Genomic DNA, 10,195 nt, shown 5'->3' with positions numbered 1-10,195 from the left:
TCATCGTGACTTATCACAACTGCTCAAACAATTCTCATCACAAAACATCTCAAATACATCACATCATAACTCATAATTATGCATCCTCAATCATATAACATCATATGATATAAACGCTCTCATGATTCATCATGTAACGTCAACATATGCTCTTACAACATAATAACTCATTATTAATCATGTTGTCATCCTCAAACTCAAACTATGCACCTTCAAAGTGTAACATCATAACTCATCATATAACCTCAACATCATGCTCTTCAAAATTTAACGTCAAATAAACTTTGAAATTTTACATACCTCGTTGAGCCTGGTGTGATGGTGCGCTGAGCTCACGGTTGTTAATAACTATTAGTCTAGTGACTCATTCTAGACTAAACTCAAGACTTCTAATGCAGAGCTTTCCTTCGCTCTGATACCACTCTGTCACAGCCCGCCTTAACTAAGGATAGTTAAGCCGAGTGATCTACGACTAGGGATGGGGTTAAAGAATAAGGGGAAGAAAGGGGCGTCATTTGAAACCGTAAATCTTACTCAACTTAAGAAAAATCGTCGTATTTACTCATTAATACTCTTTTGAACAGTCTATGAAAGACAACATAAAACTTAATTAATATCATTAATCAAGTTATACATCATATGAAATCATTCTCTTAAGACTCAAAGTATGACATAACATACTATAACATCAACAACATCTTGCAGCGGAAAGTAGCTAGACATATGTATGAAGACATATTCTAGACAGGTTAACTATTTATTAACAACCCTGGAGACTCCGCTCATTGCAGCACCATCATCACATCAGCTCAACCTGCACATTTAGAAAACATATGCAGGGCTGAGTACAAAAGCACTCAGTGGGCACGTATGCCTAGGTATAAAAATACATGCTTCAAAACTGTAAATTGTCATGCCATCATAAACAGTACAGCAAGGGAGTTTTTCGCTAAAAAGGCCCAAGCTTACTAAGTTCATTTGTGATTCTTAAAGTTCGTCTGATCAGACTAAGTTCTTTTGTAATCTATCATATCTGAAACTATGTGCCGGAGAGGTGGCCACCTCTCACGGTCACTTGACCGGCCAACCCGCTAGATGACTCACGGTCACTGGTGTACACTAGCCCTGGCAGGATAGCTATCAACTGCTCAGGACCCGAATTCGATTGCATCATTGGCAAAGCCAAAGCAGATAGATATCATACTAAAATTGAAACATTTTATGGCAAGACAATACTTGAAATAACTTTAACTCAAAGATTTTATCATGAAATAACTTGCTTGAACGTAACATTTAAACTCATTTTGATATATATGAAAGTAATGCCCACCTCGTTGTGTCTCTGTATCAATGAGTAACGTCACTCTCTCCCTCAAGTCGTTACTTCCCAAAAGGACCTTCATCGTTATGAAGAATTGGTGAGAAGTTATAAAAGAAACCTCGATTAATAATCTAATCTCTTTTATGAAACATTAGTATCTCTAATGTTCATCTCTCTTGATTGTTAATCAATATAACAATTATTATCTCTCGTCATTACTCATTAATTATAGCATCCTTATGTTATAATTAGCAGCGCTTCAATTAAAAGAAATATTTAACACATCGAAAAGTCCACTTTCTTAGCAGATCTATTCGCTCTCATCTCGTCTAATTAACCAATTAGAAAGTTAAACTTTCCATTAGGTATGTATTTGAGTCACAGGTCAACAAGAATTGACTATGCTCAAATTCTAATTTCACTAAAAATTTCGGCATGACCTATTCATATATAATGTCAGCCACGAGATTTCAACGCGTGAATCTCACTACGTGAACTCGTCTCTCGACTCAAAACTTAACATCTTGACATCTTTTCAACGCAAACCAAACAATTCAAAATCATCAAAACTCTTTATCAGTAAACTATCATTTATACTCGACACCAATTGTTCGAGTGTCAGATACCAACATTTATGTGCGTTAATCATAACTCTCACAACTCACACCATTTAGTCATATCGTATCATCCATCAAAACAAATATAATCAAGTTGTTTTCTAGAAAGTTTTGCTGTTTTTGTGTCATCTTTAAAAATTCATAACAACCAACTCAATCATCATAAACTCTCATACCAATTGATCTCAAAAACTCCATGAAGTGTAGTTCACTCTAAAAATGGTAGTTAACCAAAAAGGTTAAAGGTTTTTGGAGATATTGCTCTTTTAGTGCAGGCTGTCAAAGATTGACAGTTTCTGCCAATTTTGTTTAGGCCATTAGAAACCAAGGCAAACCTTAATAAAATTCCATCAAATTTAATCAGCCAAAACTAAAGGTATCCTTGAAGATTTGGTTAAAATTTCACAAGAGAAAACGTTCATATGATCTGCCAAATAAACAATGAAACTCATACACTTTTACTGTTGGAAAAATATGACAGCAGAACAGGGCATTTTTGAAATAATAAACTGCTCTGTTTCAGAGGTCATAAAAATCGAAATCTTATGTTTTTAGAAAAGTATTGAAGTCTAGTTTCGTTTAAAAAAAACGGTGATGCAAAATCCTTCATGGATTAATAGATATAAACGTTTTTGTGAAGTCTACCAACAGTTGACAGATTCTGTCAAGGATTTTTTTCAAAATATCTTTAAAATACCAAACATCATCCAAAAGACATGAAATTTTGCAGCGACGAAATACACATATCATAGATAAACATACTAAAATTTCAGAGCCATCAAGCAATGAAAACTCATCGAAACATAAGCTTGAAACTGCTGTAAAATTTTGACAGAATTCCAGTTTTAATTTCGTTCAACAATTATCATCCATAAATTGTAAATCAATTAGCATGCTCATGTGATATCGTAGAACACATATACGCAATAATATTCATTATGCAACGTCCCAAACTTCACGAATTTAAATAATCATACTCTAAAAACTTATACAATTTTCGTGCTTGGAAAAATACGAATTTAATATATATCGATTCTAGCATACCCTTAAGCACAAATATCAAGTCAAAACGATCAAACAAAAATCGAAAGACAAGCTAATATGTGAAAAACGGGGCTGCCCTCATGGGTTTCATAGCTACGGTTCGTTCCGTTCTTACTCCCTTCATTAAACATGCTCAACATCTATCCAAGAACAACATACTAAAATTTCACGACGATCCGACGTCGTTTCAAAATAAAGTCGAGAATCGACGTTTTTCGACGTCGACGAAAATCGAAAAGAAAACCATCAAAACGTAGGTAGAGATCTTACCTACTTAGATACGTGATCGAAAAGATGATCGGCGCTCGTCTCGGTGCTCAAATCGGAGGTCAAAAGCTTAAATGGTATTAACGTTGAATATAGTGTGTGTTTTGGGTGTTGTGTGTGTGAGTTTGTGTGTTGTGCGTGAGTTTAGAGTGTTTGGTTGTAGCAGCCAACACTTTAATAGGGAAAGGGGCTTTGGGAGGTTTGGGGGTGGTTAGGGGTAGGGTAGGTTAGATATTTAAGATATTAACCCGTTAGTCGTTAAATATCTCGTCTCGTCTCATTTTAACAACTAACAACCCATACTCTTTGTTACTCGCCCTCTCAACCTCTACTCACTTTCATTGCACTCGTAATTCTATATAAATATAGAAAACACAAGCTCGTTCTCGAAATTCTGATAAACGAGCTCATTTCGTTTACCGAGAAATCCCGATTTACTATTCACTCGTCGTCCAAAAATAAAAACTTTCATTATTGGACTCGTATCGAAAAACTAAGAATATTTCTCGACGACGTGCACGTAAGATTTTGAAAGTCGACAAAAAGACGAAATAGCAGTATTTTACTATTCATCGTCAAAAGTCAAAATTTTGAAAAACGTCTTAACGGACTCAGATCTCACTTCCGAGTTCATCGTTCTCATTCAAATAATTATCTCGAATTATTCAAATACTCAAACTCAAATACGGATATAAAATCCCACATCATTCTCACATCATCGAAAGAACATCTCAACATCTTAAAAAAAATAACAAGAAAACTTCATATAACTCCTCATCTCTTTACAAAGTAAATCAAACAAGGGATCTAAACCCTAATTACTCAAACTCAAGCAATTAACACGTCATCAAAAGCCCGGGTATTACACATAATTTATATACTAGTTTATATACAGTATTTTTATTATCTTTGTTAATCGTACCGTACCTGCTGTTGTACAATTATTTCTGTAATGTTTATTTAGTTTCTCATTTAAATATCTAATTTTGACAATATATATTGTACATATACAGACAAGTTCAGACCGTGGAACACTTGGTTATGCCTTCATCATATATACAACAAATGCCACAAGTTGATTTAATTTAATTTATGCTAAATATACTAAATCATAATTTATGACAAAAGTAACTCTAAAAGAAGTACACAAAGTTTTTGTGTACATTCGTTCGCATAGTATTCGCTGCCTTACCCAATAGACCCTACCCGATTTGATTTATATATAATACAACATATCATTTACTATTCTTAGGGTCATGTTTGATAGCCCTAGATAAAGCAAGATAGATAAATAATAATGTCTTATCTAAGTGTTTGATAGCAATATTGATTAACAAGAAGGCCAACATTAAGCGAGAGACCCGCTCTTATATCACTGTTTCATTGGGAAATTTAATATCTCTCTTCCCCCCCCCCCTCGATATTATTTATCTAAGTTTTATTTGTCTAAGTTTTATTTATCACTCTTTATCTCAATTTATATATCAAAAAGTACAATTTCAAATGTATCATGCTATCATTTACTTTTATAAAAATATCATTTATAAAGTATCATTTGCATTTAAAAAATGTACTCTCTCCGTCCCACGAATCTTGACACGTTTGATTTTGGCACGCGAATTAAGGAGTTCTAGATTAGTGTTTTAAGTGTATAGTTAATAAAGTATAAAAGTGATAAAGTATGAGAGAAAAGGCAATAAAAGTGATAAAGTGTGAGAGAAAATGTAATAATTACTCCCTCCGTCCCAATAAACTTGTCCCACTTTCCTTTTTGGGTTGTCCCAATAAACTTGTCCCATTTCATTTTTTAGTAAAAATTAGGGGTCTCATTAAAAATTAATTAAACACATTTTAATTTACTTTGTTAATTAAATCCCTTTTATTTCCAACTATTCCATATTCCCTAATTCACTCGTCTCTCTCTTTCTCTCTCTATCAGTCGCCTCTTTCCATCCTCCAGAAAACCCTAAAATCGTCAGCCCCCTTCGACCGGCGCCGCCACCACTTCCCCCCTCTGTTGGTGGCCGGTGCTCGTCAGCTATTGTTGGGCGACGTATTGCATATATTCGGCACCGGCGTCGACCACAGGGCTCTCTCTCTCCACTGGTCGCCTCTTCTCGTTTCTCCCGGAAATCCCAAAGTCGCCAGTCCAAATCGACCGGCGCCGCCTTTGCTTCCCCATCGTTTCTCCGGCGCAGCCTCCTTCCCCATCCTTCCTCCGGCGCCGCACCCGTTTGCACAGATCTAAGCCTCCCCTCTGTAAATCCACCTTCTCTCTTCTCTGTTTTTTCTTTCTCCAGAAATTAGGGCTCGCCTAATACATCTGAGGACGAAGATCTGTGAATTGAGGCTATTTGCACAGATCTAGGGAGATAGGAATTCGCGTGGTGATTGATTGAGAACTGAATTTGTTTTGTTTTCGTTGAGTTCGACATTGGTTGTTGCATTTTCTGTTCTTGATTACAGAAGATGATGAAAAATTTGCAGAATGAATTGTTGAAATTTGTTGAGGAGGATGAAGATTTTGTTGAACTTTGCAGAATTTTGTTGTATTTTCTGTTCTTGCCGATTTTGTTGAAATTTGTTGTAAAGATTTTGTTGAAATTTGCAGATTTTTTGTTGTTTAATTTACTCAATTCAGTTTTGCTAATTTTACAAGAATTATGCCATATTTACTTTTTCTTAAACATGTGGAGCCTTACACTTTACAACACTAATTCAACACTCCTTATTCTCCGTGCCCAAAAGAAATGGGACAAGTTTATTGGGACGAAGGGAGTATTACCTTATTTGGAAATGTGTCAAGATTCGTGGGACGATCCAAAAAAGAAAACGTGTCAAGATTCGTGGACGGAGGAAGTATAATTTTATATCATGTTTTATGTTCATGATATCATTTGTTATTAATAAAACTACTACTAATAAAAGTATAATTTATGTAATAGGGAATAAATTTGGTAATTTTATGTTGTTTTTATTTTGAATGGAAATCTATTACAGGAGAATCATAAAATTCAACGATATTACCCAATAAGCAATCCTCCAAATTTAATTGCATGCCATAAGATTATGTGGGATGCAAATACTATAAATTTGGGAATGAAGAGTATTGGGCTTTTGTGAAATCTTGGACCAAAAAGCGGCCCATACTCCCTAAATTCCTGTTGGGGCATTATGATTCTATTTAGTTTGAGTTTTCCACCTTTGGCGCACTAATTTTTCTAGAGTACTAGTATGTGCGCGCTCGTGTGATGCACGACTTCATCGAAATTGAACAATAGTTTAAATAAATAAATATTAAATATATATATATATAAGTAAATATAAACATATATGATCTCAATAAAAAATACTCCCTCCGTCCCCAAAATAAGTTCCTCTTTGGCGACGGCACGAGTTTTAAGAAAAATGGTATAGTGTATTGATAGTGGAGAAAAATATGTTATAATTAGTATTGGGAGTGGTGAAAAGGTGAAAAAGTGTTATAATTAGTATTGGAAGTGGTGAAAAAGTGAAAAGTAAGAATAAATAAAGTATTATTAGTGGTGGGGTAGTTGTCCAAAAATAGAAAGAAAGAAAGAGGAACTTATTTGGGGGACGTCCCAAAATGGAAAAAGAGGAACTTATTTCAGGGACGGAGGGAGTAAATTATCCACAATATAATCTCAATAAAAATATCAATCTGAAAACATTCGAATTTTCAATTTTTGAAATAGCAATTAATTGATTTAATTGATAATGTGTATAAATATATAAATTATGAAATATCAAAAGCAAGTATAGATGATAATAAGTATCATTATGGATCATATAGTATTCTAAGATGTAAAAAACTATTTATTTACATATAGTATAACTATAGATTAATATATTTTTCGAATACATATTTAAATCATATTTATGTGGTCATTTTGTTTATGCTCAAATTTTAAAATAAAGTTACTATCAACATATACAATTTTTTATCAATTGGAAAGTGGAAAATAAAGGGTTTAACATGAGATATGTATCATTCATTTTCAAAAATAAAATGTATACAATTTCAGTAAATTTAAATAAATGTGCTACTACAAAATTAAACTCTTCAATTTATTAATATATAGTAAAAACATAAAAAAAAAAATGAAAGAATATGAAAAAATGAATGAAAGAACCGTAACATTTAAAAAATGAGAAATGAGAGAGGATATGATAGAGGAGAGAGAAAAAAATAATTTTGTGACTTTAAACTATAATAATTTATTGATTTTAAATTTATTTTTTATAATTTTTACATCAAATTAAAGATATCGTCATTATTTTTAATTTAACACCCATATTGAATATTTTTTTATAAATTAAAGTTGATGATTTTAAAAGAGAATCAAAAACTACAAAAAAAAAATAAACAGAGAGAAATTTTGGTGGAAAAAAGTTTACGTTAAACTCGTCTTTTATATTATATATAGATTTTAGCGCCTAAGTACACGAACGAACAAAATAAAATGAATCAATGTTTGTGTATTTTTTAATAATTCTCAAAATTTATAGAAAAAAATAAAATGAGTCAAAGTTTGTGGGAAAAATTAAAATGGGTCCAAAATTAGTGTATTTAGGCGCCAATAACCTTTAAAATGAGTCAAAGTTTGATATATATATCTTCTTTTTACCCAGTCTTGCCAGTCAAATGAATGATTCAATGATTCTCCCAAATCGCTTTATTTTAATTCTAAAAGTTTAATGTACAGATCTCTATATCCCAAGGTTCAAGGTTAAAATATAAAAATAAAATTCGATCAAGAGCTCAAAAACTCATTGACAATTTTGCAAGTAGTCCAACAAATGAACTAATGATGTTTTACAATCTCTTACAATTATATTTAATGTAATGATATTAGACTACAATGTGACCTTTCTATAGTGTAGAATTAATGATCTGGAATTCTGAGGAAGCGTTTATTTTTTATGATTGATCAAATATATCATTGAGTATTTTTATCTTTAAGTAATTTTTATTTTTATTTTATGTTCATATTGTATATTGATAATGTTATTGTATATTAGAAGGACAAATATTCAAAGAAACACAACGGCCAGAAGCTAAATGACGCAACAAATTTTGTTTATATGACTCTTTTGACATTTTATTTAAGTTATGATGAACTAGTCATGTACATTATTGTTACTAGAATGTCCATTCGTGCGATGCACGACGAACATCGAAATTAAATGACATGTTTAAATAATAATAAAATATTAAATAAAATTAAAATATAAATAAATGAAAAATATATTTTAATAATAAAATAATCCACATCAATACTCAATAAAATCTTGAATTTGAAATGTATATTTTCAACTTTGCATAAAGTATACGGATAATTATAATTATTAAATAATTCGATAATGAAAATTGACATTACACATTATTATTATTATTATTATTATTATTATTATTATTATTATTATTATTATTATTATTATTATTATTAGTCATAATAAATAAATCAATATTTACATACACAAATATAAATAAAAAGTTGTAAAATATTAATGAAGAGAGAAAAAATCAATTTTTTTAATTTTAATTTTTCATAATTTATTCATTTTGATGATTTTTTAGCATATTAATGATTTTTTCACGAACTTAAATTTAAGATGTAGTATATTAAGTATTTTTTCATGAATTAAATTTGATGATGTTTAGAAAAAAAAAAAAATTAGAGAGGAAATAGTGAAAAAAAAATCAGTGAAAGAAGAGAGAAAAATGAAGGGAAAAGTTGGGATGAGATCCAATGTCTCACAATTTTATGTGTGCCACTATGTCTCATGCTTATATCTATTATTTTGAAAATATTTTTTATAAAAATAAAATTTATTATGATACTATGAATTATATTTAATTTTTATTTTAAAAAAATTAGATTTTTTAAAAAAGTATATACCATGACTTTGAATTTATCAACCTATTATTAGCTAATAAAAGTGAAATTAAATGATAAAAAATAATTATATACCCTAGATTGATGGAATAAACCCTAGTTAATAATCACAAAATTAAACTAAAGCATATAAAGTTGAAATTGAAGAAAAAATATATAAATAAATAAATAAAATTGAAAGTGGGACACAAAGTGAAACATAAAGTGTGGTACATTGAATCTCATTCCGGAAAAGTTGGAGGGAAAAAACTCATCTTTTATACTCCCTCTGTCCCAATAAAAGTGACAACTTTTTTTTGGGCACGGAGATTAAGAAGAAGATTTTATGTTTTAATTGAGTGTGACCCACCAAAATTAGTGAGTAATTTTTAGAAAGTGGCCTACAATTGTTGACCAAATTAGTGAGTAATTTTGGCATTGTTAGAAAGTGACCTACAATTGTTGACCAAATTAGTGAGTAATTGTTGACTTAATTAAAGTAAATTTTTGCCATTTTTAGAAAGTAGTCACTTTTAATGGGACACCCAAAAAGGAAATGTGACCACTTTTATTGGGATGGAGGGAGTATATTATACTTCATAGATTTTATAATCAAATTTAATTTTAAAGATAAGTTGATTTTGCAATAGTGACTCAACACTTTGATTCGTAGCAACATTGTACCTGTCGAATTTTTTTTTATCGAATCTGAAGCTAAAAAGACTGAGGACATTGTCTCAATTATCCTCTTATGGTATTATCAATTTTATGATTGGATGTCTGATAATCGAGTGATTAAACTAAGGGGGGTGTATTCGTTGTGGATTTCCACAGACTTTAAAAAGTCCATGGAATTTAAATTCCATGGAATTCACATAGATTCCAGACGACTTTCAAAGAATTCGTGGTTGGATTTCACCCGATTTTCACTGATTTTTGAAGACTTTACGGGATAATTTTGGAATTGAATTCCATGAAACCAGCGCCCGTGGAGAACCAGCGCCCGCTAGAAAAGACCCAGCGAGCGCTGGGTTTCCAGCAAGCGC

The 10,195-nt window shown here is 31.4% G+C and overlaps 1 long non-coding RNA gene across 1 annotated transcript; it reads right to left on the bottom strand.

Annotated features, from left to right (window-relative positions):
• Positions 1-539: 539 nt before the first annotated feature.
• On the bottom strand, positions 540-3,384 carry LOC131010718 (uncharacterized). The gene is made up of 3 exons (XR_009096639.1): positions 3,253-3,384; positions 1,331-1,397; positions 540-814 (listed from the first exon to the last, which is right to left on the bottom strand). It is a non-coding gene; the product is annotated as an uncharacterized LOC131010718 (long non-coding RNA).
• Between the last annotated feature and the right edge of the window lie 6,811 nt (positions 3,385-10,195).

Source organism: Salvia miltiorrhiza, chromosome 2 (assembly GCF_028751815.1).
Source record: "Salvia miltiorrhiza cultivar Shanhuang (shh) chromosome 2, IMPLAD_Smil_shh, whole genome shotgun sequence".
Taxonomy (NCBI): domain Eukaryota; kingdom Viridiplantae; phylum Streptophyta; class Magnoliopsida; order Lamiales; family Lamiaceae; genus Salvia; species Salvia miltiorrhiza.
Note: the sequence above shows the minus strand (reverse complement) of the source record. Positions and strands in the feature narration are given on the sequence as shown.